General features: G+C 37.0%; 1 protein-coding gene across 2 annotated transcripts in view; it reads right to left on the bottom strand.

Annotated features, from left to right (window-relative positions):
- The window catches only part of LOC118767603 (putative mediator of RNA polymerase II transcription subunit 26), a 243,451-nt gene extending 229,937 nt beyond the window's left edge, over window positions 1-13,514 (bottom strand). The window contains exon 1 of one of the 2 annotated variants that reach the window (XR_005003523.1): window positions 13,445-13,514. The gene's annotated coding sequence lies outside the window, so the exon portion shown is untranslated. The other variant, XR_005003524.1, reaches the window with a different exon arrangement.
- Between the last annotated feature and the right edge of the window lie 1,908 nt (window positions 13,515-15,422).

Raw genomic sequence — 15,422 nt, 5'->3', positions numbered from 1 at the left:
GTTTATAAATTCTTATGATGTCAGCAACACACATACACATGTATACTTATACTTGCATGCAAGCATACATACACGCACACATACACACGCACATACATACATACATTTGTCTGAGTCAGATGCCATGATAGATCATTAGCCACTACACACATTTTTTTCTCTCCTTGTTTTTTTCTGTGTCCCTTTCTGTAGAAGAACGTAGGCTCGAAATGTAAAAGACTTTTCCTATTCCTGAGCGTTATACTAATACATCTGTTTGTTTTGTACACCACCTGTCTTCGTCTTGTTTATTTTCATAAACTTTCCCTTTACATACATACATACATACACATATATATAACAAAAGAAATGACAAAGAAATAAATAATTATCTTATGAACTTCATTAGCTTACAGCTGTTTCACTGTAAGAAGTGCCTGAAAAACGCCTTACTGTCCTAACAAGCATTGTACAGTCTGTTCATTTCACTCTGACGAAAAAGACTTGTAATGTTTCAGGCTCTGATAAAACTGTAAGTGTCACACTCAGGCATTCAACTATAAGTCTACTACATCTTATCGTGGAAACAGCTGTAAGGTCATAAGATAATCATTTATTTCTTTGTCAGTTCTTTTTCTTACTACCACTCTGTACTCAACAAATGCTTCGTTCAGAAGCATACATATATTGAGCCCCACACCAGGTCATTAATATCACAATACTAAACCAACGCACACACACACACACACACACACATGATGCATATTTATTATATGAACATATAATTAATCCATTATTGAAATCTGTATGCTGATAATTTGAATAACTTCTTTTAAATGTATACCTCTACGGATATTTTACAAGTGAAGCGATTGATTAGTAAGTAAAAAAAATAAAAGGCATCTTATATAATGGACATCATTTCAATATTGAGTTTCTATGTTACAATTAACAGCTTCTGTTTTAAAACATTTTCATGCATCTTCTGATTGAAATTTTTACTATATGTACATATATACTTACTATATATATATGTGTGTGGTTGATGAGAGATGGAAGATATGAGAGGTATTTATTTATTCACTACAATTGTTTCAGCACATCTAGCATATCTCATTAACTAGATACTTAACGAAGACTGTGAAAGTGACTGTGCTTTACCAGTAAGCTACCAGGTATAAAACCATTCGTTTTATCATCTAATATCAAATAAGATTATATATACATATATATATATATTATAAACACAATATGCTGGCCACTGAAAATTTTTATTGAAAAATTTAATCCTTATATTAGAAGTATATATATATATATATATATACACACATACAGACACATAGTATATATATACGTGTAAAACTGGTCATAAGTTTAGCATATAAGTTCATAAGGATATGTTTAAAATTGCAACTATACATACATATTTAAGTACACATACATATCTGAACAAAACATAGATATCTGCACATGTACTGATGCCAAATACTTGTACATGCACACAAACATGCACAACTAACATGTCTATGTTGTTGAAACTCCAATGAAGAAGCCCTGGATCTAGGTTAGAAACTGGCTCTCCTTTTCCATTGGTTAGAAATCAAGAGACAAAACTAAACAGCTGCATATACATGCATATGTACATACCCATACACACATATTTATATAGATAGATAGATAGATAGATAGGTAGATATATTCATGTGTCCTTGATTCATGCATACATATACATATAAACATACATAAATATAAAAGTGTGAGTATAGCAACATATATATATATATAATAACAAAATAATAAATAAAACATATGCATATATACATACATATATGTACATATCTGCATCTATATGTATATATACATGCATATATGGGTACAGGACACCAAAAAAACGTCAAACACAATGAGAAACGAAAACATAAAAACAAAACCATGGAAACAGACTTTTTTCGAACAATGAAAAAACAGAGTACAAGACATACAACACAAGGAAAATTCCCCTATATATATATATATATATATATATATATATATATATATATATATTATACACACACACACACACACACATGTATACATATATCTATATTTATACATATATGCACACGTATACAACCATACAATCATATATGCACACATGTATATACAGCTGACTGGCTCCTTAGTTTCCTTGTAAAATATTCCACTTATATGGTACCGAGTCATAGCTTAACCTGGAGTTAATATAGAAGAAAATCTGTCATGAATATTGATCCTGATAGTGAAGGAATATTCTAACTGCCTCACCTGGTCTGAACCTATTAATCTGTTAAACCATTAATATCCTGTTAGACATTTTTTTTTTGTTATTTTTTATCCTTTACTTGCTTCAGTCATTAGACTGTGGCCATGCTGGAGTACGACCTTGAAGAATTTTTAGTTGAATGAATCGATTCCAGCACTTATTTCTTTTTTAAAGCCTGGTACTTATTCTATCGATCTCTTTTGCCAAACTGCTAGGGTATGGGGATATAAATTCACTGACACCGGTTGACATACACACACACACACATAATGGACTTCTTTCAGCTTCCATCTACCAAAACCCCCTCACAAGGCTTTGGTGGGCCCGGGGCTATAGTAGAACACACTTGTCTAAGGTGCTACACAGTGGGATTGAACTAGGAACTACGCGGTTGGGAAGCAAACTTCTTATTTCGTTACTACCCACAAGGGGCTAAATACAGAGGAGACAAACAAGGACAGACAGACGGATTAAGTCGATTATATCGAGCCCAGTACGCAACTGGTACTTATCTAATTGACCCCGAAAGGATGAAAGACAAAGTCCACCTCGGCGGAATTTGAACTCGGAACGTAACGGCAGACAAAATACGGCTACGCATTTCGCCTGGCATGCTAACATTTCTAACCACACAGCCACACTTGTGCCTATTCCTGAAGAATCAAAACGAAGTCACTTTTGTTTCATATCTTAGTTATCCTAAACGAAACACAAAAATTTATTTTTCCTTAAATAGTTTAAAGATACATCAGAAGAAGAATCTTTTCTCCACTATTATTTAAGTGACTTCTATTTTTTTTTTCCTTGCTAAAACTTTCCAGTCTTAGATAATCCTCCACTCTACTCTTTTACTTGTTTCAGTCATTTGAATGCGGCCATGCTGGTGTACCACCTTTTAAGTACTTATTCTATCGGTCTCTTTTTGCCGAACCGCTAAGTGAAGGGGACGTAAACACACCAGCATCGGTTGTCAAGCAATGCTAGGGGACAAACAGACACACAAACACACACACACACACATGTATACACGTATCTATATTTATACATATGTACATAACCATACAATCATATTTACACACACATGCACACATGTATATACAGCTGACTGACTCCTTAGTTTCCTTGTAAAATATTCCACTTATATGGTACCGAGTCATAGCTTAACCTGGAGTTAATATAGAAGAAAATCTGTCATGAATATTGATCCTGATAGTGAAGGAACGTTCTAACTGCCTCACCTGGTCTGAACCTATTAATCTGTTAAACCATCACTATCCTGTTGGACTATTTTTTTTTTTGTTATCTTTTATCCTTTACTTGCTTCAGTCATTACACTGTGGCCATGCTGGAGTACAACCTTGAAGAATTTTTAGTTGAATGAATCGATTCCAGTACTTATTTCTTTTTTAAAGCCTGGTACTTATTCTATCGATCTCTTTTGCCAAACTGCTAGGGTATGGGGATATAAATTCACTGACACCGGTCGACAAGTAGGGGTAGAAGACAAACACAGGCACAAACACACACAAAATGGACTTCTTTCAGTTTCCATCTACCAAAACCCCTCACAAGGCTTTGGTTGGCCTGGGGCTATAGTAGAACACACTTGTCTAAGGCGCTACACAGTGGGATTGAACTAGGAACTACGCGGTTGGGAAGCAAACTTCTTACCTATTTCTTTACTACCCACAAGGGGCTAAATACAGAGGAGACAAACAAGGACAGGCAGACGGATTAAGTCGATTATATCGACCCCAGTGCGCAACTGGTACTTATTTAATTGACCCCGAAAGGATGAAAGACAAAGTCAACCTCGGCGGAATTTGAACTCAGAACGTAACGGCAGACAAAATACAGCTACGCATTTCGCCTGGCGTGCTAACATTTCTTACCACACAGCCACACTTGTGCCTATTCCTGAAGAACCAAAACGAAGTCACTTTTGTTTCATATCTTAGTTATCCTAAACGAAACACAAAAATTTATTTTTCCTTAAATAGTTTAAAAATACATCGGAAGAAGAATCTTTTTTCCACTATTATTTATGTGACTTCTATTTTTTTTTCCTTGCTAAAACTTTCCAGTCTTAGATAATCCTCCACTAGTGATGGAATAATATATTTGCCTGACAATACATTACTTGGAAACTTATCAAGTCAAACAGCAGTACTGTACTGATTTATTTAGGTTAAAGACTAAAAAACTAAGGACACTCCATATTATCTACTCAGCTTATTATATGTACATATTTTATCGGGCTTATAGTAATTTGAACAAATCAGTTTAAATTCTTCAGTTTTTCCTTCCATTCTCTCAGAGCCACTAGCAACACCCCATAAATCAATATATTAAACATTAATATCATTCACCCTTATTCCTTGCACTATACAAAAACCAATTTTGCGAAAGACTCTAAACTAAACAAAACAAAATGCTATCTTGCTACTTTTTATTGCAGCCACAACTTATCTCTGTAATTAGTTGAAATTTCAAATAAAAATGTTTCATCAAATAAGTTAATTTTACAATATCTACCAGATAGCATATCTTACGTTACTTAAAATATATAATATTTCCCCACATTTTCTTTTTGAATGTGGGTGGTGTTTATTGACTATTATCTCTCTTCATATAAATTACATTCTTCACATATATAAACGTACTGAAACATTTTTGCTGATATTGCATATTAGTAGTTCCAGTACTACATCACAGTGGCTTTCATTCTGTTTATTCTTTTACTCTTTTACTTGTTTCAGTCATGTGACACTGGCCATGCTGGAGCACCACCTTTAGTCGATCAAATCGACCCCCAGGACTTATTCTTTGTAAGCCTAGTACTTATTTTATCGGTCTCTTTTTGCCAAACCGCTAAGTTACGGGGACGTAAACGCACCAGCATCGGTTGTCAAGTGATGCTGGAGGGACAAACACAGACACACAAACACGCACATATATATATATATACATATATACGACGGGCTTCTTTCTGTTTCCGTATACCAAATCCACTCCCAAGGCTTTGGTCGGCCCGAGGCTATAGTAGAAGACACTTACCCAAGGTGCCACGCAGTGGGACTGAACCCGGAACCATGTGGTTCATAAGCAAGCTACTTACTACACAGCCACTCCTACGCCTATCTATGAAATTAAAAACTAACAGTGTCAGTCAAAATTATGAAGAATTAGGTATGGTATGGAGATGGTATTTTAGTTTCTCTTAATTTTGTCTGAAAGAAACAGCTTTGTCATGGCCTTTGCAGGTCCAAGAAGACAAATGAAATCGATGTGGTTAATGTTTCAGAAGTGGACAGATTCAAGGAAATCATGCGTAAAACTGGAATTCCAGTGGGAAAGAAGCATCATGAAGAGTATTTCTTTCATAAAAGACCTAACAGAGAGTAACAATGAATGAGTAGAAGAGGAAACATAACTGACTTGGGAGCATATGAGAGGAGGTAGTACAAGCCCAACCATATCTTAGAAGCATAGGCCACTGTAATAAACTAGTAGGGAGCCAGTCATCTCTATATATATATAAACGGCAAAATGTCTGCAAGTGTGTCCTTTATACAAATCCACAATTTTTCAGTTAGAGGGCTCGCACTTTCTATGGTCATTCATAATCATCCAAGGGTGGTCATGCACATCTTTACATTTCCCCAGTCACCCTGCAAAGCCATTAAAAAATTAATAGAAGTGACTTTTTGTGAATTTTCTATCCAAATGCCCGAAACTTGATACGCCAATTGAATGCCAGCTAGCTGTATGTGATTGGTTGGAGATTTGGACAGTACTCGCGTGTATGTGCGCACACACGCAGCTGTATATGCATGCACTAGCACTAGTATGATCTAATCTTGTCTTCCTTGTTGCAATTGATGTATTTAAGTATTTCAGCTCAAACATGTATTAGCCATTCAAAAACTGTTAACTTCATATAATCATTTACTATTTGTTACATGACATCAAAATGACACCGCATGTCTGTGACCAGGTTGCAGTTGATGCAATGAAAACTTTGACGCCTAATTAATAATGGTTAATTAATGTTAACAGTCTTTGTGTTTTTGAATGGCTAACATGTATGTTCTATACTGCTATCCTTTTAGTTTCAACACAGTTACAAGTCAAGTCACTTGCACGTCAAGTACACCTCTGAGATAAATACACCTTTTCCAGTAACCATTATAGTGGAAACTTCAACTAATTATAAAGCTAAATTGTGTATGCAATATAAAAGACAACTTCTAATAAGGAGTTCATAGCTGAATGATTCAATTGGCCTCACCCAACAATGACCAGTCAAAGAGGAGTGCACTACAAGGGGAAGCATTCTTCATCACTATGGAAACCATACAATAATTTATAAAAGTCAAACACTTGCTCAATCCCTGCATTGGACTCTCAAAGATGAAACAAATCATGCAAATATCCTTGTTAAATGGACATTCATAATGTAAGCATGATATATTCCTTCAGAAAAAAAGCACTATTTTCCTATACATTAAATCATTAATAATCATTAGAACTAATATTTAATCCACACTTTAATTCAGCCGTGCACAATGATATCAGATATATCTTCATTCAGCACAGAAAATATATTGTACAACTAAATTGATCCAGGAACAGTTGTTTAAATATTGCAAACATGTAGAATATTTATTTATTACCTTCATGACAAATCACATTAAGCTACTTTTAATGCATAACATTATTTTCTTTAAGGTTCATATGATGTTGGGGAAGATTCCTTGAGGCTTCAAATTGAACATTTTGTTAAAGAAAGAGAACAGTATTTTTTTAATCATTTGACTATTAAAGTTAAAGACTTTCCAATTTCTCCAAAGCAGGATTTGGTCTGAAATACCAGGAAATCCTTCTCCTGATGACAGATGAAATTTCCATCACTTCACCTTTTCTGTTCACTATGCCTGGAAGGAATGGGAGTAGAGTCCTCGGGCACCTCTTCCATAGGGACCTGTACGAAACACCCATTGTTGTCCTTTCCTGCTGGATTCCTAAGTATGAGCTATTGAAACGAGGAGTAGTCCCAAAACCTGCTTTTCTTGCTCTATTGCTAGGCCTCCTACCTGTTCCTTTGGCTTGAAGAATCTGTCTTACAATTCTTTCCCGCAACATTCTAATCACATGTCCATAGTACCAGAGCTGTTACCTGTCAATGCAGAGAAGTAGTGGCTCAAGTTGAAGAGAACCCCTGATCTCTGAGCTGTGCACCCAGCAGAATAACGCTACTTCAGAGTCCACCTCTGATTTATTTTGATTTTGCTTCTTTACACCTTACCTGATTGTAATGTATAAAACTACCACATTATTTGAAATCACATCAGCTAACAACCATATACCATTTATGCAATATCAAACCATAAATACTCAACTTTAACAACAGCAAATATCACAGATTTTAATAGGAAATGCCAAAAAATGTTCCAGCAATGAACTAATATTGGTTTCAGATTTTGGTACAACACCAGCAATTTTCAAGATAAAGGAGGGTATAAACTGATTACATCAACCTCAGTGTTCAACTGGTACTAATCTTATTGACCCTGAAAGGATGAAAGGCATAATCAGCCTCACTGGAATTTGAACTCAGAACATGAAAATTGGTGAAACGCCTCTAAGCAGTTTGCCTAGCATGCTAATGATTCTGCCAGCTTTGTCGCCTTACAGCATTAAAATAGAGATTTCAAATTTTGGCACAGAACCAGCAATTTCGGAGGAGGGATAAGTCTATTAGATAAACCCTAGTGTTTAACTGCTAATTTTCTTGACCATGAAAGAACAAAAGGAAAAGTGGACTTTGGCAGAATTTGAACTCAGAACGTAAAAACAAACGAAATGCCGCTTAGTACTTTGCCCAGCACGGTAATGATTCTGCCAGCTCGCAAACCCTCAGCAGTGAAAGTAATATTAACAACAACAATAATACCGTTCCTATTAAGATGCAGTGAAATGCCATTTCAACAACAATAAACAGATAGAGGAGAAATAATTTCCATAAAATAATAACTTCAAGATAAAACCAATTAGGTTGAATTCCTAATAAGCAACAAAGAGAGTTATATTGCACTATTGTAGAGTATAATGGCAGTGTTGCTAGAACTAAAACTGCTAGCTATTATGAGAAAAGAGATAATTCAGATCATTGATATCTCACTAAAGTATTTACTAGTGATATTAGCAGAACTACCAGCCATTAGATAGTAATTCCCACAATGCATTGCAATATCTCCATCTGCATCTTATAATTTATTAATGTATTTGTAATGGAATATAAACAAAAGCACCAGTGACCTATATGATTCGAGTCTTGGCCAACAACAGAAGAATGAAATCATAGATTTGATCTGAAGGTAGTGAAGGGCATGTTTAAAGTGGAGGCAATGGAGGAAGAGAGCGGAGGTATGAGGAGAGTGGAGATGATGGGTATGAGGAGAGAGGAGACAAGGGGAATGAGGAGAGTGGAGGTGAGGGGTGTGAGGAGAGTGGCAGCGAGGGGTATGAGGAAAGGAGGTGATAAAAATGAGGAGTGGAGGCGAGAAGAATGAGGAGAGTGGAGGTGAGGGATGTGATGAGAGTGGAGGCGAGGGGTATGAGGAGAGTGGCGGCGAGGGGTATGAGGAGAGTGGAGGTGAGGGGTATGAGGAGAGTGGAGGTGAGGGGTATGAGGAGAGTGGAGGTGAGGGGTATGAGGAGAGTGGAGGTGAGGGGTATGAGGAGAATGGAGGCGAGGGGTATGAGAAAAGGAGGTGATAAAAATGAGGAGTGGAGGCAAGAAGAATGAGGAGAGTGGAGGCGAGAGGCATGGAGAGAGTGGAGGCGAGAGGCATGGAGAGAGTGGAGGCGAGAGGCATGGAGAGAGTGGAGGCGAGAGGCATGGAGAGAGTGGAGGCGAGAGGCATGGAGAGAGTGGAGGCGAGAGGCATGGAGAGAGTGGAGGCGAGAGGCATGGAGAGAGTTGAGGCGAGAGGCATGGAGAGAGTGGAAGCGAGAGGCATGGAGAGAGTGGAGGCAAGAGGCATGGAGAGAGTGGAGGCGAGAGGCATGGAGAGAGTGGAGGCGAGAGAGGCATGGAGAGAGTGGAGGCGAGAGGCATGGAGAGTGGAGGCGAGAGGCATGGAGAGAATGGAGGCGAGAGGCATGGAGAAAGTGGAGGCGAGAGGCATGGAGAGAGTGGAGGCGAGAGGCATGGAGAGAGTGGAGGCGAGAGGCATGGAGAGAGTGGAGGCGAGAGGCATGGAGAGAGTGGAGGCGAGAGGCATGGAGAGAGTGGAGGCGAGAGGCATGGAGAGAGTGGAGGCGAGAGGCATGGAGAGAGTGGAGGCGAGAGGCATGGAGAGAGTGGAGGCGAGAGGCATGGAGAGTGGAGGCGAGAGGCATGGAGAGAATGGAGGCGAGAGGCATGGAGAAGTGGAGGCGAGAGGCATGGAGAGAGTGGAGGCGAGAGGCATGGAGAGAGTGGAGGCGAGAGGCATGGAGAGAGTGGAGGCGAGAGGCATGGAGAGAGTGGAGGCGAGAGGCATGGAGAGAGTGGAGGCGAGAGGCATGGAGAGAGTGGAGGCGAGAGGCATGGAGAGAGTGGAGGCGAGAGGCATGGAGAGAGTGGAGGCGAGAGGCATGGAGAGAGTGGAGGCGAGAGGCATGGAGAGAGTGGAGCGAGAGGCATGGAGAGAGTGAGGCGAGAGGCATGGAGAGAGTGGAGGCGAGAGGCATGGAGAGAGTGGAGGCGAGAGGCATGGAGAGAGTGGAGGCGAGAGGCATGGAGAGAGTGGAGGCGAGATGCATGGAGAGAGTGGAGGCGAGATGCATGGAGAGAGTGGAGGCGAGATGCATGGAGAGAGTGGAGGCGAGAGGCATGGAGAGAGTGGAGGCGAGAGGCATGGAGAGAGTGGAGGCGAGAGGCATGGAGAGAGTGGAGGCGAGATGCATGGAGAGAGTGGAGGCGAGATGCATGGAGAGAGTGGAGGCGAGAGGCATGGAGAGAGTGGAGGCGAGAGGCATGGAGAGAGTGGAGGCGAGAGGTATAGACAGAGTGGAGGCAAAGTTTAAAATAGTGGAAGTAAATGCTGAAGGAGTGGCGGTAAGGAATGAAGATGTAGATGTAAGGATGGACGAGGGGGAGGTAAGGATCATTGGAGTGAAAGTAAGGATTTGAGATGTAAAAAACCGTTTCTTTAGTTGCAGAGATCCAGAAAGATGATTCCAGTTAATGATACGGAAACAGCAATTTTGTACACCTTCATATCTTCATCATATAAAACGCCATAAGATTGCAGACTCTGGTGAGTGATACATGTTTCTCGCTGACTTAGAAAATGAAAGACTTTAACTATGCTAATGGAATAGACCAGTAAGACCACATGTACGCTAACTCTTGGATAATCTACAATAATGCATCGATTCAGACTGCGATGGTTGTTAAGATTTCTATCAGTTGGTCATTTTTGTGTCAGATTTAGAGCTTTGTGATTTGGTGCCTACATAATATGAATAATTATGCTTGATGAGTGGTGAGTGGCTAATATAAATAATTGAAGTAATAAAGGCTAGGACTAATGCTACACAGTTTGATGTTAGTGTAAATAGATTTATTATGGATCAATTTATGGACTCGTTAATAGTTGTTGCTGTTATTCAGTACAAGGTTACCACTTATTATGTGGACAGTTATTTAACCCTTTAGCATGTAAACCACCAATGTTTGGCCTAAATATTCTGCTTGTTTATGTTCAAACTGCCCAGATCTGACCTCTTGCAGCTAGCCTAAAATGTCGTTCTAAAAATAAACAATTACATCTTTGAAATCTTAAAGCCACAAAATAATTAATTCAAATTCTGTTGTGTCTGGGGAGAGTCATTTTGTTTTTGTGCCTTATAATGTAACACACTCAAAATAAAAATAAGAAACAAGTGGAAATTTTACCGGTGAGTGTGTTACATTATAAGGCACAAAAAGAAAATGACTCTCCCCAGACACAACAGAATATGCTTCAACATACGAACTCATATAAAGAATCTTGCAAACCAAATCCAAAAACGAAATTAATTCAAAACCAATGGAATAAATAAGCATTATGTTTGGCAGAGTAACCTGAATGCTAAAAGGTTACAGGTATTCAAGCCTGTATATTTTCATCATTTTACATTTTTTGCAGACAAAGAATTTAGAACTATATTATTAAATGTTTCTTTTTTTATATATAAAATAATTTTCATTACTGTATTTCTAATTAAAAACAACTTTAAAAAATATTCAAGAATTATAATGGATTTAATAAATTAATCATATTTATTATTCAGTTGGTGTTTAAAACTTAAATGATTCTTATATCAAATTATGATGGTTTTTAAATTTAAATATGAACATATTGAAACGTGAGGTTTTGTAACATAGAACAAGCAGCAATCTAAGGCAAAGTGGTATTAAATGTTTTAAGACAGGAGGGTATGATCTGAAAGAGATTGGGCTACTATTTCTAGCAAATCAAGTTACAGTGTCGAGGCTTCTTGTTGATTTGATTGATTTATTAATTCACTCTCTATGTAAAATAGGGAAATCTCCAATATACTAGTTCTATAAAATGTCTATTGTAATAAATTAACGAACAGCTTTCTAAATCCTCCTCATCATTTAACATCCACTTTCCATGCTGGCATGGGTTGGACAGTCTTACAGGAGCTGGCAAGTCAGAAGACTGTACCAAACTCTACCATCTGCTTTCGCATGGCTTTTATGGTTGGATGTTTTTCCTGATGTCAATCTAAAACTTAATCAGAATAATAATAATTATCATTATTAAGTATTTTCAGCATTATAAACATGTACAGCTATAACTTCATATAGCTAGAAAAACTGATTGTAAGCTTACCTGATTTTGTTTACAACAAAGAACCTATAAGATATAACTATATACAGCTATGTAGAAAGATTTATAAATTATAAATCAAAAATGGAAATGGTATTTTCTCATTAACAGACGCACTAAGAAACAGGCCTGGTATCCAATGATTAAGGCTATAATAGGTCCAATATCCAATGAACAAAGGCTGTAAAAGTTTTTAATATCCATTGAGTAAGGGCTGTAAAGATCTGATATCAAATGGTTATGGGTTATAATAGGTTTGATATCCAATGATTAAGGGCTAAAACAGCTCTGATATCCAAAGATTAAGGGTTATAACAGCTCTGATATCCGATGAATAACAGCTGTAAAAGTTCTGATATTCAATGATTAAATGGCTTTTAAATTGCAGCACAAGAGAATCTAGCTTAAACTATTTTTTCTTTTTTAAATCGATAAAAAACAGGAGGGGTGGATTTTATAATTAAAATGTTTGAATTAGAATCTGCAAAAGAAAGTCTCAAGCACATGTAGGGACTGAATCTGATATCTTGCACAATAGTCAACTGTCAGAACAATAATAAAACATGGAAATAATAGTAAAGCTATTTACACAAAAGTAAGACTAAAATGCACATTTTTAACCATATGAAAGAAGAGGAGAGGTTTCTAAGATTTTAGGGATGAACTTTTCACTTTTACCCAGTTCTATATTAGTGTCTTATAAGGACTTACAATTACAAAAAAAGCAATTTATAAAAGAATGTGCATCTATCATTAAAGCAATAAACACAACTATGTACACACATACAAGCAACTGTATAAGTGTACAAAAATATCTGTCACATCTAAAAGTTGTTGGGTGCACAGAAAAAACAATACTGAAATACATTTTCCATATTCATATAATATAAAAAGAAGCAAGCCTATAGCTAGTTGTGCATTTCTAAGCAACATCGAGACCATCTGTCAATAACACTGCAATATCATTATCATCGCAAACACCACCATTAAACCATTGTTACCGTTTTTCATGATATGTTCGACACATATTGTCACATCATCATCATCACATGTGCTTAGCCATTAGCACCTTCACAACATTATCAATTTTTTCAACATTATCAATTTAACAACATAATCACTTCTATAATGAGCAATTAAAGTCCTACTTCACAATACTCACTTCAAAAACGGGAACCTGCATGCCATGTTGGTGTTGGTAATTGAGTGAAACAGGTCAGTCTTGTGTAGAAACACATTAGTTTAAAACAGAGGCCATATGAGAAAGAAACCATCTGTTGACACTTACGCTTGGCATTATGCTTCCTTTTTCCCCTTTAGGTCATCTTACACATCATCTAAGTCGTCTGGTAATAGTCCTGAAACGTTACATGATAGAAAAAAGGAAGAGATGAGACAGCAACTAACTAGAGCTTAAGAATGGCTTAACTGTTACAAGAAGTTAGGGTGCTGAAGCAACAGATGAGAGCCAAGAGCAGAGGAGACACAGCTAGCAGTATATAGTGTTAAGTTAGAAAGCTTCTGAATCTGTTGTAAAAATAAGTGCATGTAGATGCACACACGTGTGCATATACATAAATCTTCACACACATTTATATATAGATATATATATAGTTCATAGATGAGAATCAGATGTTCTCCGTATAGAATACACTTAGCACTCAAGAGAATTTAACTTGAACAGGCATAGAAATAAATGTAGGGATAAGCGAGTTAGACGGGTCAGTATATAAAGTTTTACTATATTAATAAATGCATGAAATACAAAAAATATACTCTTTTACTTGTTTCAGTCATTTGACTGCGGCCATGCTGGAGCACCGCCTTTAGTCGAGCAAATCGACCCCGGGACTTATTCTTTGTAAGCCCTTATTCTATTGGTCTCTTTTGCCGAACCGCTAAGTTACAGGGACGCAAACACACCAGCATCGGTTGTCAAGCAATGCTAGGGGGACAAACACAGACACACAAACATATACACATACATACATACATATATATATATATACATATATACGACAGGCTTCTTTCAGTTTCCATCTACCAAATCCACTTACAAGGCATTGGTCAGCTCGAGGCTATAGCAGAAGACACTTGCCCAAGGTGCCATGCACTGGGACTGAACCCGGAACCATGTGGTTGGTAAACAAGCTACTTACCACACACACAAAAAAGGTCTAACTTACACAAAATCCAAATGATATAGAGGATTTCTTCAACCCATTTATTCCTCCATATCATTTGTATTCTGCGTAAGTCAGACCTTTTTGTATATATAAACATAAATACATTTCTTGTATTTCATATATTAATATAGTAAAACTTTATATAATGACCTGTCTAACCTGCTTGTCCCCACATTTATTTATATAAGTATATTTATATATACATACATAACATCCCACACACAACAGTATCAAATAAAAATTTTGTTTTTAATCATTTGATTGAAAATTTGAAATTTTATAATATCACTTAAAATGAAGATATACAACTAAAATATTTACCAGCAACACAAGTGACCTTTATAAAGCAGTTCTTACAATACTTCAAAAACACTTGCTTCCAATTACGTAAGTTAAAATATTTTCTTTTTCCTTTCATCCACTAATTTGTTACAATTTCTGGTATTTTTAAAGAACACAGTGACTGTATTTAAATAAATACCCTAGTACTAAATTCTAGTAAAATTGCACACTTTGCCTGATACATCCAATTGGTTTTCTTTAGAGTAAACTAGACTGTGCAAACAAGTGTGATTTATATATACACATGAGATGTGATCAGAGTTTTTGGAGGAGTACAACAGCTGTGATTATATAGTTCAATGAAAATGTGTATACAACAGATGGTCATAATTGGTCATTTTTAAGATATCAAACCCCTGTTCAAATGTTTTGTGAGATTTTGTAAGGTGTGGCTGTGTGGTAAGGAGCTTGCTTCCCAACCACCATGATCCTGGTTTCAGTTCCACTGCATGGCACCCTGGGCAAATATCTTTTACTATAGCCTTGGACTGACAAAAAGTATTGTGAGTAGATTTGGTAGAATGAAACTGAAAGAAGCCCATTGTGTGTGTGTGTATGCATGTATCTGTGCATCTAATTGTTTGTGTTTGTTCCTCATCATTGCTTGACAATTGGTGTTGGTTTGTTTACATCCCCATAACTTAGCAGTTCAACAAGAGACTGACAGAATGAATATCAAGCTTCAAAAAAAGAAAAAAAAAAAGAAAAAGCAATAGAATAGATTCATTTGACTAAAAA

The sequence above is a fragment of the Octopus sinensis genome, linkage group LG23 (assembly GCF_006345805.1).
Source record: "Octopus sinensis linkage group LG23, ASM634580v1, whole genome shotgun sequence".
Classification (NCBI taxonomy): domain Eukaryota; kingdom Metazoa; phylum Mollusca; class Cephalopoda; order Octopoda; family Octopodidae; genus Octopus; species Octopus sinensis.
This window is presented reverse-complemented; position numbering and strand designations above follow the sequence as displayed.